This window comes from Quercus lobata, chromosome 4 (assembly GCF_001633185.2).
Source record: "Quercus lobata isolate SW786 chromosome 4, ValleyOak3.0 Primary Assembly, whole genome shotgun sequence".
In the NCBI taxonomy this organism is placed as follows: Eukaryota; Viridiplantae; Streptophyta; class Magnoliopsida; order Fagales; family Fagaceae; genus Quercus; species Quercus lobata.
The window spans coordinates 90568808-90583838 of NC_044907.1; positions in this window are offsets into that span (position 1 = coordinate 90568808).

Genomic DNA, 15031 nt, shown 5'->3' on the forward strand with positions numbered 1-15031 from the left:
CTCACTTGCTTAGTTGTGCATAAAGATGCTCATCTAATTTACAAAAGATACAAAGTTTAGAAAACTTTGTTTCAATAGCCATCCAATGTACACAAAACACACACTGTTTTTGTATTTTTCTGATTTTTTAATTTTTTAATTTTATTTTGAAAAACAAACAAATTAAAGACTAAACAACCAAACAAAAACAGACAGACAACATAAAAGCATGAAAGAAAGATGCATATGCATGAAGGCATGATAGAAGGGTGCATATGCATGAAAGCATGATTCCAAAGCAGATAAGAAATCAAACAAAGAAAGTCCTACTTTAGATAGAAAGAGTTAAAGCAAAGGACGAATAGAAAAGACAATTAAGATTTAGGCTTTTTTCTCACCCACATAGCAGGAGTTTTTGGCAGTGAAGATGAAGAGGCACATGTCCTAGTATGTCTACTAAAGGACATAGAAGAATTAAAATTCTCCTAAAATTGAGTTAAAAAGCTCAAAGTTTTTAATAATTCTTCAAAAAAATGTGTAGGTCCTTGAGAGGAAACCTGTGACCATTTGGATAATTGCTTATGAGGATACAACTTAAAGCAATTAGTACGAGTGTGTCCAGAAACACCACAATGGTGACAAACATGAGCAGTTTTAGAGCTACTCGGCTTCCTAGAAGGAGGTCTAACCTTAGAGGTTGACAGAGACCTCAACTTAGGACAATTTGGCCTAATATGACCAACAATATGACAATGATGACAAATAGGGACAAATTCAGATTTTTCATTCAACCTAGGAGGAGTTTTAGACATAGGTTTAGAGACTTCAGCGTTAACATCAGAATTTTTACCTTTGTCTATCCTAGCAATATTAGCCTTCAACTCTTCTTATTCCTTTTAAATGGAGGAATATAAAAATCTTTTTCTTTTGAGTTAGGCTCAACAACAAGTTTGGCATTAGTTAATTTTTCAACTTCAATTTTAGATTCAACTAGTTGCTCTTCCAAACTTTTAATTTTGTCCACCTGAGATGAAATTTGATTTTTAAAATTCTCATTCAAATTATTGGCTTCATCCAATTTTGCAATCGAATCATCTTTTCCATGTTTTACCTTTTTAAATTTAGCTTTTAATTTTGTAGAATATTCAAGAGATTTGATACAAAAATTATAAAGCTTGCAATAGGCATCTTGAATATCATCATCATCATTCAACACAAGATCATGCACATCAAAACAATTAAGAGATTCCATGACAACGGGGGTCAAGGATCACACTCAGGAAATTAATCCAATCAAAGTGTACCTACTCTGATACCACTTGTTGGGAAATTTAGACCCCGGTTGATAGAATTTACAAATTTTAAATCCAAGTTGTTAATTAGATTTATTATGAAAAAAATTTGTTGAAAAAAACAAACATCAATATCATGTCAATAATGAATGCAGTGGAAAAGTAAATAAGACAAGATATGATGACCCAAGAAAACCAATGAAATAAACTAGTTTCACAGTAAAAAACCTGGGGGGAAACCTTCCCAAAAAGCAATCCACTATAGTAAAGAGAAGTTTCAGATCTAGTACAAAACCTTTGTCCCTAGACTCAACAATCCTTATAGATAAACTCACAGCAGAAACCTTCTACTACTTCAGAATCTCTGAACTCTTCAATATATGAACGCCACCCATTTTGTTGCACGAATCCCAATACGTGACTAACTCCTTTACACGAATCCCAGTACATGACTCACCAATTGCGCGGATCCTAATATGCGACTTAATCACCAACTAGAAGAAGATGTTGGTTGCAAAGTTCTTCACTTCATCAACAATGAAGATCAAGAAGCACTTAGTTACCAAACCCTAAGGCGCAAAGATGCAGTAGCTTCTTTCAGAGAGAATAAGGCGTCGGTCACCTTTTGCATATGTTCTCCATGTATTCTCATATGTGACGGCCTCTAAAATAAACCTTATATAGGTCTAGGGTTGTGAGAAAAGAAATCCTACACAAATACATAAGTTTGGGCCGAAAATCAGATTTGGAAATCGGAATTCCCGTAACCTCGATCAATTGGGAGGTGTCGAGGAGGTGTTGAGCTTTAAATTTCGACAGATACAACTATCGAGAAGCTATCGAGGAGCTATCAAGGAGACATGAGCTTTCTCGATCGATCCACCAACTATTGAGAGGTGTCGAAATTGCGATAACAATCAACTGAAGAGCTCGATAGATAGCCTAGTTGTCGAAAGGTGTCAAGTAGCTATCAAGCTATCTGTCCGCAGGTTTCGAGCTATCTGTCCAGCTTTAATGAATAGCTTTTCTTCACTTGTTTCTTGGTCCAATCTTCATGGCTTTAATACTAGACTCGAACAACATGTTTTTTGAAGTATTAAGCACATCCTAGATCCACCCAAATACAAGCAAAGTGCATTTTGTCAAAGAAGTAGCCAATTACACAAAATATGTCCTTAACATATGGGATGCTAGTGAAGAAGGTGGAGTGGAAGCTCATCTAGAACTTTATTCTTCAGCTTATCTTCATTAAATAAATGGAAAAAAAAATGATATTTTTCTTCTTTTTGGGTGCTCCAATTCCTTATGCATTCTTCATCAAATTCCACATCCCAATTGATTTATGGTACTTGAATTTCAAAACTTATAACCCTTAGAGCTTGGATCATACCTATAAACACATACTTCTCACTATGGTTATCTAGCTTGGACCTTTCTTGATTTGGTACATGCATATATGCAATACTCCCAAACAAACATAAGTGAGAAATTGTAGGATTCTTTCTGCTCCAAGCTTGCTATGCGGGGTTCTTCCTCGTACAATCCTTATGTGAGACAAAAATGAGTCAAATAGACTACATGCCTAGGTTCATCCCAAACTTCTTTGGACATTCTCATGCTCTTTAACATTCTTTTGGTCATGTTACCACTTACCACTATCTACCATACATGTTGGGATTTGAGAAACACCTTCATTCAGATATTCCAATTATAAACAAATATAAAAAATTGGTAACCCATGAAAATAAAAAATGTTGCCATCTAGCTGGAAAAATGTCATTCTCACCACAAATCTACTAGCTTTAATACCATGTTTTTGAAGTTGGTGGGTCTTTACATAATCACATTACCAAACACTAATACACCACATATAATGGAAGAGACACACACTCTCAAAGCACACCAAGGAAGGTAGAATGAATGGAGAAGAGGATGAGAACTCTTTGTTTAGAATGGAGGAAAGCATGCGTATATATACTATACCATACAATCTTAACTTCCACTATATTAAATTACATAATTTCAAATTTTAACTACTCCATAGAATAACTTTTTTTTTCTTAGATTAATGAATCAGAGAGTTTTATATTACATATGGCTTGTAGGTACATTTGGCGTGACATGGAGAGAAGAAGAAAATAATTCCCCTCTTGTTATATTTCTCTCTTTCTCCTTTATTTTGAAACAATAATCTAAATGATCATGGACAATTGGGGTTTCTACCCGGACCACCATAATAAAAGAGGCCTCCATAAGTTAGGATACTATAGCAATTGGGGTTCGTCACGACTGTCGTAGTTTTCCGGGGACCCCTGAGAATTTGTAAACCATCAATGACATTGAGATTTTTGAAGAAACTAGCCTTGCGGGGCCCTTCTTCTGCCAAATGGCCACTGCCCATTTGTGTTGTGGTGTGCTGCCCTTCTGGATTATAATTTAATACCTCTCCTCCCCATCTAACACTTGCAGCACTATCAGACAGGATCGAGAATATGGAAGATGGCCAATATCCAAAGTCTCTGTTGTTAATTTTCAACCACCAGTCTCCCCTTCCATTAACGTCCTACCTCATTGCACATATCATGCAAATCAGTTTGTAATATTTTGAATGATAAATAAAGGTATAAAGACTAATGAAAGAGAAAACAAATGAATCTTTTTGTGTAGAGAAACAGCTTAAATTCACCGACTTAAGATACAAATTAGGTAAAAAGAAATTTCGCATAGAAAAAAAAAACTTTAAATTTAAAAAGTTGTATATAAAAATGCATAAACCGGGAAAAAATAATTTAAAACATACACTGTTTTCACTAAAATTAGAAGAATTTCAAACATATTTATAACATTTGTTACTGTGAATTTTTCTTGAGGAAAATAAGTACATATGATATGATCATATATGTCTGTCTAAAAATTAGAATTATTTAATAATGTAATTAAATTGAAATATTGTACTATACCTTCCAAACGTAGAACTTGAGTGCAAATTGGTCACCATCATACTTGGAATAAGGGGTGACTATTGCACCCATCGCAATCTGTTTGTCAAGTTGAACAAAGCCAGGGCACATCAAATTGTAGCAACCTGTGCTTTGATATGCATCATCCTGTAGCCATGATTAAAAAAAAGATGCTTTCAAAAAAGAAATAGTATATGTAAACATGGCTAGTGCTGGCAGGGAAGTCAAATATTAATACACGTACAGTCCAATATAGGAAGAGTCTAGTGTTTCTATCTTGATATAGATGTTCGTAAACCTGGTTTTCCACACAAAATAATTTTGTAAAAAAATGAAAAATAATTAGTAATTAATTATTTAGCATGCGCCTAAAAGAAAAGATGATGATGAAATTATATATACCATCGCGCCGGCTTGAATGGAATCAAAATCTTGACCATATTCACCCCCTTCCAACCAGAATTGAGATAAGGTAAACTCATTTTCATCATGGGTATGGGGGTTCCACAGGTTCATCTCTGCCATCATTCCATAATACTTATCTCCAGCCTCACCATACGTTGCTAACTAGAAACTCAACAAGAAAAATAAAGGTTATGAATGTCGATTTGTGTCCTTCATTATAGTAGATACCATTGAGCTCAAACCTATTAATAATATTGGTTAAAATTTAAGTTGTACCTCATAGGAAGTTCGATCAATTTTATTCTGAGCATGAGGGATGGTATGGTATTTTTTCCTTCCAAAATTAGCTACAGAGCCTGCCCTTAATAAATCTTCTTCTTTAATTCTTCTTATGGGAATAGTTCCTTCTGGGCACCTTCCATTCAAGTGCCATGGTTGAGTAAATTCGGGCTCGGAGTTTGAAGAGATGTCATTGATTTCATCAAATGAAAACCCTTCTGGGTAAGAACTTGGTCTCATCTATTGCATTTGGCATAGATACCAATGCAAACCCGATCCATACCATACATACAATAAGTATCAAATTATTCGTGATACCAAATGAAATTTAGTTAATTAAACTAGTTACCTGAATTGTGTGATTTTTTAACAAAGGATGATCAAAAGCTGGCTGCTTGTAGATATCTACGCAGTCGATTATATCTCCATCCGGGCTCTGTATCAGATACATTTTCTCATCACACACACATAGATATTAGTCTGAATTCTAAGTGGTGTAATAAAATTACACTGCTATTGTACATGGAAGTCATGTAGACACCATTACCCACAAAAGTGAATGACTCCTCTAAGACTAAAGCAGAAAATACTAGAACACAAACATGTTAAATGAAGTGATTAATAACCTCGATGGATTTAAGAGCGGGCTTGTTAAGGCGTTTTAATTGCTGTTGAACCTCCAGTTTTTGTTTCTTACCAAATATGGTGTTAGTGTTTCTATTTCCAGCTGATGACATTGGTATGAGAAAGAACAAGTAAAAGGTCATCTTTACTGCCCTCGACCACCTCCTCCCACTTCCACAAGGCGGAGCCATGAGTGACTAGCTAATATTAGAATCAAGTGGTGGGTTTGCGGTGTACAGAGATGTAATAGCTAGTTTTGATCGTCCCCTTTGCAATACTTAAACGTAAGATGTAATAGCTATCTTTGGTTGTCCCCTTTGCAATACTTAAACTTGCATTTGTTCATCCTCTTTGAACAGTTTCATATCCTATTTATCCATATATATACACATACAGACTTTTATAATAAAGATCACCCTATTGTAAGTACAAAGTTCCTATTTAATTTCCTATTGACAACTACGATTCATTTGTTTCTTTGTCTTTTTATAGGATTGGTCAAAATTTAAGGGAAATAATTCATCCTCTTTGAATAGTTCCACAAGCTAAAATTTTTGGAAGTTTGTTGTTTTAAGTTAAAATTAGAGAATTTGAGATAAATGAGAAATTTTGTAATAATTTAATTTTAGGATTGTTTCTCAACAATTTCAGAGGTATAAAAGTTACGGGCTAATTTTGAGGTAGAAACTGTGAGAGAATCTCTTTTTTATTTTTTTCGATTTGAAGGAGGAGGAGAGATAAGATGTTTGTTTGTTTTGAAGGAAAACCTTGTGTGAAAATAGTTTTCCATGTTTTCTAATGGTTGTTAGCATAAGAAAAATGAGTCAAAAGAAATATCTTTGGTCAACATAAAAAGTATGCCTCATTTTTAGAGATTATTTTCCACTATTTTGTTTTGATGGAAAACAACTTTAATTTCATGGAAAACTAAATAAGGGAAATTTGGAGATCATTTTCAAACACATTTAAGGTTTCAACCAAACATAAAAAAATTAGATGGTGTTATAGAAAATACTTTTTGAAAAATGACTTATTTTCTAGAAAAAATTAACCACAAAACAAACAGGCTGGCGGTAGTGGAAAGTGAGAATAGATGAGGTTTAAATTTTGTAAAATGATTTTATTTTACCTCCTCTAATTAATACACCATTCAATTCACATACATCAGAATGTAGAAGTTTAAGCATAATAGAATTTCTATTTGACTTAGAAAAAGGTTTCTTTGTTGTCTTTGCTTGAATACAAATCTTACATTTCTTTTCATCATCATGCTTATATGAAATCATACCATGCTTTGACAAAAATTTCAAGTATTTGAAATTTAAATGTCTTAATCTAGCATGCCACAAATACGAAGAATCAAAAATATAAGCACATCTAGAAACTTCTTTATTAATAATACTTAGTTTGTACATGCCATCAGTAGTATATCCCTTTCCTAAAAATATCCCATTCTTGGACTAGATTAACTTGTTCGATTCAAGTACAGCTTTTACACCACCCTTACATAACAAATTGGCAAATACAACAAGATTCTTCTTGATATCAAAGTGTTGGGTTCTAAAGACTTAGGAACTAATGTATTTAGAACTCTAATGTGTAATGTTGGCAAACCATGATCAAAACAGGTTGTTTAGTCTTGTTTAGACTTGCTTAAAGTTGTGTATTTTATGTAAAGTTGGATTCGAGCTGATGCAGAATTGATAGTGCATTTCGGACTGGCTCGATCAATAGAAAATCGGGCAGAATGCGTTTTTCTGCAGAATTCCAACTCAGCCCTAGCTCACTAAAACGTTTAGGGTTTTATGTTTTGCCCTAGGTATAAAAGGCAAACCTTAGCCACGTTTTAGAGGTTGCTCATATTGCTATTTGTGTGAATCTCTTGTGAGATCTAGAGGTGGTTTCCTTTACACAAGCTTAGGATTATCAAGAGGGAGATTTCTTCAAAAGCTTGATGATCATTCAGTTGCTGCCATAGGAGCTTAAAGAAACACAAGCGGATATGCTTATACTTGCTGGAGAATCCAAGAAAGTAGGAGTCTGTGGTCTCGGAGCTTGCATGTGGTCGTGTCACTAAGTTTCTACTGGTGGGTAGCAATAGGATGTTAGTGGTTTAAGTCTTATTGTAAAACTTCAATTCTTTCATAGTGAATTTGGGTTTACCTTGAGGATAGCTAGATTAAATCCTCCCTAGGTTTTTACCGGTGTGGTTTCCTAGGTCATCATATCATTGTGTTATTTATATTTCTGCTGCTTTGCATGATAACCTAGATTTGGAATTTGGACTAAGTAATAACTTGTCTAATTAACTAGGTTAATCTAATTGTATTTTAAGGGGTCTAAAAACATACAAGTGGTATCAGAGCAGGTTGTTCTCTTGTTGCTGATCTTTTGATCTCTAAGTTGATCCTTGACCCCGGTTGTCATGGATAATTTGAAGTGTCTTTTTTATCATGTTTTTGCTCATGCTTCTATTGATTTTATTCATGCCTATGAAACTTTTCGTAAGGAATTATTGAAATCTGTGAAAATTGCTAAGAAATTCAAGGAAGAGTTAAAATTGGCTAATCTTGAAAAAGAGGAATTGATTGTTAGATTAGCTTAATCTAATAAAAAGAATGAATTTTTGAGAAATCAAATTTCCTTTCAAGATGAGAAGATGAAAAGCTTGGAACAAGAGCTAGTTGAATCTAAAGCTAAAATTGAAAATTTAACTAGTACCAAGCCTGCTGTTGATAACAAAAGTGTTTATGTTTCTCTTAAGCCTAAAACTGAGAAAGTTTATATCCCTCCTTTCAAGAGGAATAATAAAGAAAAGGCTTATTTTGCTAGGTTAGACAAAGGTAAAAGTTCAGATGTAGAATCTGAAGTTTCTAAACCTAAGTCTAAACCTACTATTAGAGAGCACAATAAATCTGTTTTTGTGCCTATTTGTCACCTTTGTGGTGTTATTGGTCATATTAGACCAAATTGTTCTTTGTTGAGGCAAGAATCAAAGCCTGTGATTGGAAACCCCATTAGGAATACTGATGTTCCTAAATTTGTTCCTGTATGCCACTTTTATGGTGTCCATGGTCACATTCATCCTAATTGTCATAAATTAAAATTTAAGCATTCTGTGTTTCAGTCTAGGATATGTGATGATATTTCTCCTGCCATAAGTCCATATAAATTGTTTCATATTCTTTTGAAAAATTAGAGATTGTTGGCTTGTGAAAGCAATTTACAGGATTTTAGTATTTCTCAAAAGATTAGTGTAATCCCTTAAATACACTCTGCTTCACATGGATTTTCACCTACAAAGCCGAAGACTCGTGCTATATGGGTGAGAAAAGATTCTTTAAGGTGAGTGTTGTTTACTTGTCCCTAATTTAATTCTTTCAATTGTTTGTGGACATGTTTTGTTTTTGTTTTTGGTTGTTTTTTTTAAGTTTTTTTTTTTTTAAAATAAAAAAAAAATTCCAAAAACATTGAAAAATTTCAAAAAGACAAAAATATTTTATTTTGTGTCTTATTTTATTTTTCTTGAGGATTACATGAATTATGATATCTCTCTCTTGTTTTAGAACATGCTTAACGTTGTGGAGAAACTTGAATAGTATGTGTTATATAAGTGCTAAGCTTTTTCTAATTTTGTGTGAGTATGTACTAGTTTGTACATGTACTCAAGGGTTAATTAAGTAATTGATATTTCTTGTTTGTGTACCCTCTGTAGCTTACTTAAGCACTGTCATGCATTGCATTTGCATTGTTCATTTAGCATAACGTGTGCTTTTTGTTTTTAGTCATAAATTTTTTTAAACCAAAAAGATTTGTGTTTTGTATTTTATATCTTGGATTTACAATCAAGGATTGGTCATATTATCTTTACATAATAAGTTTATGTACCTTGTTTAGCTTGAATGAGCTTATTTATTGCACTTTACTAGTTTGAGCTTTGTAGTGCATGTTGTGTGGGAAGATGTTTATAGTTTTTGATCACATGATCTTGATCTTGAAGTCACGTGTCTTTGATTGTCGGACTTTAACTTATTGAGAAATACATAAATAACCATCTCACCATTGTTTACTAGCCAATCATGAACATCTTAGTGCATATCGTAAGATTTTGTGCTCGAGAAAGTATAGCACATGCACAAAAAGAACATGAGGTGTAGCCTTGGTTTAAATGTTAAAATTGGTGTGTACACTATTGGAATTAAAGTTAAATCAATCAAATAAAATTGGTGTGTACATTATCCCGGCTATTTTAATAATTTTCTGCTCAATTAAAATTGGTGTGTACAATATGAGAAAAATCAAGAAACTTACATGATTGCAAGCTTATGATCTAGGAGATGTGGGAGTTATATGATGTAACTCTTTAGATGATAGTCTCTTTCAAATTCTATGTGATGAATTTTGTAGACTTTGTGTTTGATTTCTATTCACATATCACCTCATATGTATCTCAAGCTTTTACTAGTTGCACACACTACACAAGTTACTCTTTGCTAAACTTGGTACATTATATTGTGTGTGATCTTGTTGTGGCCATCCAAGATTTAATGTTCCTTTATTTTAATGCAAAATGTGTTTAATGATTGAGCTTTGAGGACAAATTGATTAAAAATCTTGTTTTTGGAAGATCTGGGTTGAATTCAAGTGTTTTTGAAAAACTTTTAATCTCATATTCATGCATTTTATTCATAAAACAATGTGCTTCGAGGAGTTTCTGCATTAACTTGCTCTGTTTTCAAATTTTCACTTTCCAGATTTTTGATTGATCGAATCTGTCTCTCAACCAATCGAAATTGCGATAAAAATTTTTGGTTTGAATCTGCCTAACTGGATTGGCATTCGATCAATCGAAACTGAAAAATTTCAGTTTTTCAGTATTTGATCAAATTTTTTTTCATGCATCATTTATGTAAGGTTGAATTTAATCAACCATCTTATTGGTTTTATTCCGTGCCAAATTTGCTTGTATTTCAGCATTTAGTAACCCTGTATTTAGGTGGATTTGTTGTAAAGGTAGTGAGTGAGATAGAGTGTTGATTGCTCAAGAATGTGCAAGAAAACAGAGACTCGCGGCTTGATCTCGCGGGTGGCTCGCAGCTGCAAGTCGCCAGATGCAGCACACGTGTCAAGCATGCCAAAAGGTGAACAGTCATGCTAGCTGGATCACTACAGGACAAAACAGGACAACTAGCTATATGGTTATCTCGCGACTGGGTCTCGCGACTTAGTCAAGTCGCAAGGCCAAGCCGCAAGCCACCCCTGTTTTGTAAAACCTGACATTTCACATTCCTCTCTCATTCCAGTATAAATACCCCTTATACTCACAAATGAAAGAGAGCTTCCAGAGAGAATTTTGAGAGAGAAACCCTAGAGTAAAACGAGATTGATTCACCTACAATCTATACATTAGAGTCTCTTCAAATTCCTCAACTCTCTTCCTCTCCATTGTCATACCCTTGAGAGGCATTTTACCAAAACCTTGTTCTCACCATATTCATCACTGTGAGAGGGCTATTTGGTGTTCTAGGACGCAGTTAGGAAGGAACCAATCTACATTGGTTGATGCTATGGTCTACTAGCGGAATCCGGGAAGCTAGAAAAGAAAAAGGTTCGGCACAACCTCGTTAGAGTAAGAAGCTTGGAGGGCTTAGGTGCACTGGGTAGATTAGGCTTGGAGGGTCTATTGCTATCCATGTATCCCAACTACATTTTCTAGTGGATTATTTTACGCTTGGAGGACGGCGGAGAGGTTTTACGCCGAGGGCTTCGGTTTCCTCTTCGATAACACATTATGTGTTGTCTTTGTGTTTGCATTTTCCTTCCCTTTATCTTTGCCTTTTATTATCTGCTGTGGGTTGTAATTTTAATTTGGCTTAGATAGTTTTTCCAATTCTACATTATAGCTTATGTTCATTTTCTGCACACTAGTTGTTTGACATAAAGCTTGAATTGGTTAATTTGTAAATTGGGGGTCTAAACGTTCAAGGGTGTTTATACACATATTTGAACTTTTAATTGGTATCAGAGCGGGTACACTTCTAGTGGTTTTATTACCATTGTGTGATCCTTGACTCCCTTTTGAGATGGATCGGTCTCAATCCCTAAATGCACCTCCATATTTTGATGGTAGTAATTATGCTTTTTGGAAGGTTCGCATGAGAGTTTTTCCGTGTTCTATTAATGAATCTGTTTGGGATGCTGTTGAGATAGGTTGGACCAGGCCTGAGGAAGCCAAATCCACATGGGATAAGACAGCACTCGCTGCATCTAATGCTAATAGTAAAGCACTCAATGCTATTTTCTGTGGTGTGTCTCCAGATGAATTTCACAGGATCTCTCACATTACCGTTGCTAAAGAAGCATGAAAGATATTGGAGACCACTTGCAAAGGCACGAAGAAGGTAAAAGACACCAAGTTGCAGATGCTAACCACTCGGTTTGAGGAGTTAAAAATGAGTGAGGATAAGTCATTTGACTCTTTCTATAGCAAGCTGAATGAGGTGATCGTAAGCAAGTTCAATTTGGGAGAGAAAATGGAGGATTCTAAGATTGTAAGGAAGATCCTTCGATCATTGCCGGAAAGTTTTCGTGCTAAAGTGACAGCGATTGAAGAGAGCAAGGACCTTGATGACATCAAAGTCCAGGAGCTAGTTGGTTCTCTTCAGACTTATGAGATGTCGCTGCCCAGTCAACGGAAGAGTAAATCGCTTGCTCTTAAGACCATTAATGAGAAGGTGGAAGATCATGACTCATCGGGAGAAGATGTGGTTGACAAAGATGTTGCATACCTTGTTAAAAATTTCAGAAAATTCTTGAAATTCAAAAATAATGGAAAATTTGGTGATAAAGGAAAATTTCAAAGTTCAGGAAGGGAGAAAAGGGAATTCAAAAAGAAAGATGGAAAAGAATCCCAACCTACACAAGGTGTCACTTATTTCGAATGTAACGGGTATGGACACTTTAAGAAAGAATGTCCGAATTATTTGAAATCGAAAGGCAAAGTGTATACCACGACATTGAGTGACTCGGATTCATCCGATTCAGAATTTGAAGAAAGCTGTGATGGAGAGGGGAACTATTCAGCTTTTATGACTATTGCCCATGTTGAGTCTTCAGGCGAGTTGAATCTGCTTGTACGAGACCTTGGAAAACATAGTGATGAAGAATCACTGGGAATTGTTGAAGAATCAGATGCTGAAGAAGATGAAAGCACAGCCAATCTTCAAGAGAATTATAACTCACTCCTGGAGAAGTCGGGTGAGTAAACAAGGGTGGCCAAGGTAGCTGTGAGAAAAATGAAGAAGGTAGAGGAGGATTATATAAGTCTCCTAATCCAATATAGGGAGGCCAAATGCGAGATAGAAACACTGAATGGTGAGCTGTTAGAAGCTTACACAAAAGTGAGATTTCTTGAGTAAGAGGTTATGCTAAAATTGAAAGGGTCACCACCAAGAAGCTAGATGATGTTATTTCATCTCAAAAGAGTTTTTTCAGACAAATTTGGGTTGGGATATACCAGAGGAAGTAGCTCATCAGGAAATGTCACTAAAGAAGTGAAGTTTATAAAGGCTAAAGAATCAGCTGATGTTGGTCCTACTGCTGAGAAGCCCAAGATAGAGGAGAAGAGAAATGTGGGGAACGAACGGTTGTTGAATTCCTATAATCAATCTGTGGGCAGGTCTGAATCCCGAGCCAAGTCTCGTCCACGACCACAAAGAGGTCCTAGATCAAATTATGTGTGTCATCATTGTGGACTTCAAGGGCATACTCAACCAAATTGCCAAAAGCTGAGAATAAAGAATAGTGCAACTCCTCAAAGGCCACGAGGACCTAGAAATGATAGAAGAAATTAGGTAGGTGAACCATTGAGAGATCAAAATGGTGATCCCAGAATGATGAACGTGATGAAGATGACCGGTGCATTCACCAACTGCTTGGAAAGCTTCTCACGAAGGTTTGAAAGCCCTAACTCCCGTACCCAATCCTATAAGGAAATCACCCCAAACGCAAGTGACGTGTGGGTGAAAAATGGTACTCATGCATAAGCATTACAACATGTCCATGCATTAATACTTCCTATGCTTTGTGACGATGTTTGATTGATTGCTTGTCTATTTGTGCATTCTTTTGATTTTGTTTTTGTTTTTTTTTTTATCAATCTTTTTCTTCTTGTGTCAAAAATCCAAAAATCACATAAAAATTAGAAAATCAAAAAGTTTGATTGACATTGTTGAGTTTTTGTCTCAAAACTTGTTTTGCCTTGTACCTTTGTGATAATGGCTTTGTGCATTTTCGAGCATACCTTGTTTCTTTGCACTCTTATCACTGTGGGAGAAATCTTGAAATCTATGTGATTATTGTAAATAGATCTTCAAACTTGTCATGAATGATTAGTGAATGGTTATGATGATCTTGAGGCATGCATAGACTTGTGTCTATATATCTTTCCACTCTTTATTTGTATTGTTTTGCTAAAAAGAGCTCACCAAATGTAAATCTCCAAATGAAAAGAGATATTGAGCTGCAAAAGTCTGTCGCGCATACTAGTATTCGACTAGGAAAAAGGGAAAGCGACCAAAAATTAAAGTGAAAGTTTATTCAAAAAGCCAAAGGCTATCTCATCAGGGTGAAATATCTATTATCACTCTCACAATAAGAGGTGATTTTCTCGAAAGGATCAAAAAGATCAAATGTTATGATTGAAAGTGGAGTCAAATGTAAAGCTCCAAGATATGTTATCAAGTTTTGTGGGAGGTCATATATACATATTTCTATAATTGAGATGGATCACTTAATCTAGTGCTAATTGTGTATGACTTGGTTGAATTGATCATTGAAACTTCACATTAGACTAAGGACTATCTCATTGTTGATATCCATACACAACACACAAGTTTATATTCAATAAATGTCATATTCATTTGTGTGATTGTACTTGATGAAATGTGTTTTCACATGCTCAATCTTTGTTAATTCAAACATAAAAAGATTTTTGAGTGTTTTAGGTGTTTTCGGAAAGTATTTTGTTCTAAAAATCTGAGAATTTCAAAATTTCATTTTTGCCCTGTTTTAGCGACTTAGTCGCGGGTAAGTCAAGTCGCTGGCCTCAGTTGCGTGTTCGCGGGTCATTTTTGGCGACTTGGTCGCTAGTGGAAGGTCCAGTCGCGAGGGTTACTCAGAGATTTTCGCGGCTCAACTCACGACTCTCTCGTGGGTAGACCTTCCAGTCGCGAAAAACACTTAGAAAATTTTTCAAAATTTTGTCTTTGAGTGTTTTGGCGGCTTGACCTGGTGGCTTGTTGCCGACTCACTTAAGTCGCAAAAAACGCGTGTTTGGCAAAAATAAGGGCAGTTTTTAAATCTTTTTCAGTTTTCCCTCGAACTTTTGTGACTATTCATCTTCTCTCTCAACTGTCTCCTTCCCAAACACTCCGTGCACCCATTTTCAAACTCCATTGTTGCTTCCTTCAGCTCAAAATCTTCAAGTAACAG